This window comes from Procambarus clarkii, chromosome 12 (genome assembly GCF_040958095.1).
Source record: "Procambarus clarkii isolate CNS0578487 chromosome 12, FALCON_Pclarkii_2.0, whole genome shotgun sequence".
Classification (NCBI taxonomy): Eukaryota; Metazoa; Arthropoda; class Malacostraca; order Decapoda; family Cambaridae; genus Procambarus; species Procambarus clarkii.
Genome location: NC_091161.1, coordinates 50,830,323 through 50,833,460, shown reverse-complemented (window position 1 = coordinate 50,833,460; position 3,138 = coordinate 50,830,323).

Here is a 3,138-nt window from a genome sequence, read left to right as displayed (position 1 = left end):
CCTGGGCAAAACGTTTGGCGATACTGGTGGACGTATCTTCAATATAGTAAAGACGTAAATATGTAGGGAAGAGCAGGCTCAATCTCTCTTGAAAGAGATTATCGTCACATATATATATATATATATATATATATATATATATATATATATATATATATATATATATATATATATATATATATATATATATATATGCAAGAATAATTACTAAAAAAACGTTATTCAGTGTTTTATGCATAAGTATTTAGTAGCAAAAATAAACGAAAATTCAAACGTTTTCGTGTTCCTCTACATTATATATAATGGTCACTACTATCACTACTGAAGCCGGCCTCTTCTGTCAGGAGCAACAAGACCGACGCTGACCAGCCTACATCCATTCTGTACCCCAGACCACTTATCCTGCAAAGTCGGGTGAAGGTAGTATCGGGTCCCCTCCCCAGCCTGGATCACACAGACAATGAGACAGACATTGCCTTTTATATAGATATAAATGTATAACTTTGTCTATGTAATAATGTACAATATCTGTGCACTAAGCAGGTCCTCACCTCCCTTCCAAGTGCCATACAGTTACACCGCCTCAGTACTCACCCCGGGTAATTAATCTGCCTCTCTATTAAACATTAGGAAGTCATATAATGTTGTAATTGAAAGGAATTTAATCAAACTTTTCATGGCTTCCTCATTTGACGTGAGGAAAGTCATAGACTAATGACGTTCCACCTTCTGGGGTCCGCCTTCAGTCACAACATGACCCCGACTCCGCTATTGACACCAGGAGGGTCAAGCCTGGTTTCGTTGTTTTTAGTTCGTGTTTGTAGCGAGTGTGTGTGTGTGTATATACAGCCCATCCTACTGTTTGACTAGTACTTATACAAAGGATGAGGACCACAGTACATATACCGACGTACAACGCAATTGCAAAGTAGAAATCGGTACTATTGATTTTGGACAAACAGGAAAACGATTTTCTACTTATAAGAGACATTCTAAACTAGCCTAACCTTCCTAAGCCAAATATTCGCTGAGGTCTCATATAGTAAATATGTGTGCTATAGTTGGCCTAGCAATATTTAAGTTTGTTTTTTAGCTTCAATTTTTCGGACTCTATAAAGTGAATAGTACAAAGATCTACTATCTAATTGCTTAGTACGTCAATATTTGTACTATGGTGCACACAGATACAACAAGGACTATCTAAAGAGGAGGAGGGTGTGAGACCTCACTGTTAGTGAGGTCTGTGTGTCTGGTAGGTTGGTAATAGTAGTGAACATGTTACAGTGATGGTACAGTGATGGTACAGTGATGGGTACTGTGATGGTTAAAGTGATGGTACAGTGATGGTACAGTGATGGGTACTGTGATGGGTACAGTGATGGTACAGTGATGGGTACTGTGATGGTTAAAGTGATGGTACAGTGATGGGAACTGTGATGGTACAGTGATGGTACAGTGATGGTACAGTGATAGTACAGTGATGGTACAGTGATGGGTACTGTGATGGTACAGTGAAGGGTACAGTGATGGTACAGTGATGGGTATTGTGATGGTATAGTGATGGGTACAGTGATGGTACAGTGATGGGTACAGTGATGGGTACAGTGATGGTACAGTGATGGGTACAGTGATTGGTACAGTGATGGGTACAGTCATGGTTACAGTGATGATACAGTGATGGGTACAGTGATGGGTACAGTGATGGTACAGTGATGGGTACTGTGATGGGTACAGTGATGGTTAAAGTGATGGTACAGTGATGGGTACTGTGATGGTACTGTGATGGTACAGTGATGGGTACAGTGATGGTTAAAGTGATGGCACAGTGATGGGTACAGTGATTGGTACAGTGATGATACAGTGATGGGTACAGTGATGGTTAAAGTGATGGTACAGTGATGGGTACAGTGGTGGTACAGTGATGGGTACAGTGATGGGTACTGTGATGGTACACTGATGGGTACTGTGATGGTACAGTGACGGGTATAGTGATGGGTACAGTGATGGTACAGTGACGGGTACAGTGATGGGTACTGTGATGGTACAGTGATGGTACAGTGATGGGTACTGTAATGGTACAGTAACGGGTACAGTGATGGGTACAGTGATGGTACAGTGATGGGTACAGTGATGGTTAAAGTGATGGTACAGTGATGGGTACAGTGATTGGTACAGTGATGGGTACAGTCGTGGTTACAGTGATGATACAGTGATGGGTACAGTGATGGGTACTGTGATAATACAGTGATGGGTACAGTGATGGTACAGTGATGGGTACAGTGATGGTACAGTGATGGGTACAGTGATGGTACAGTGATGGGTACAGTGATGGATACAGTGATGGTTAAAATGATGGTATAGTGATGGGTACAGTGATGGTTACAGTGATGATACAGTGATGTTACAGTGATGGGTACAGTGATGGTTACAGTGATGATACAGTGATGTTACAGTAATGGGTATAGTGATGGTAAAGTGATGGTGCAGTGATGGTGCAGTGATGGTATAGTGATGATACAGTGATAGTATAGTGATGGTACAGTGATGGGTACAATGATGGGTACAATGATGGGTACAGTGATGGTACAGTGATGAGTACAGTGATGGGTACAATGATGGGTACAGTGATGGTACAGTGATAGGTACAGTGATGGTACAGTGATGGTATAGTGATGGGTACAATGATAGGTACAGTGATGGGTACAGTCATGGGTACAGTGATGGTACAATGATGATATAGTGATGGGTACAGTGATGGTACAGTAATGGTATAGTGATGGGTACAGTCATGGTACAGAGATGGGTACAGTGATGGGTACAGTGATGGTACAGTGATGGGTACAGTGATGATACAGTGATGGGTACAGTGATGGTACAGTGATGGGTACAGTGATAGTTATCTTCTTGAGGTTATCTTGAGATGATTTCGGGGCTTTAGTGTCCCCGCGGCCCGGTCCTCGACCAGGCCTCCACCCCCAGGAAGCAGCCCGTGACAGCTGACTAACACCCAGGTACATATTTTACTGCTAGGTAACAGGGGCATAGGGTGAAAGCATCTCTGCCCATTGTTTCTCGCCGGCGCCTGGGATCGAACCCAGGACCACAGAATCACAAGTCCCGCGTGCTGTACGCTCGGCC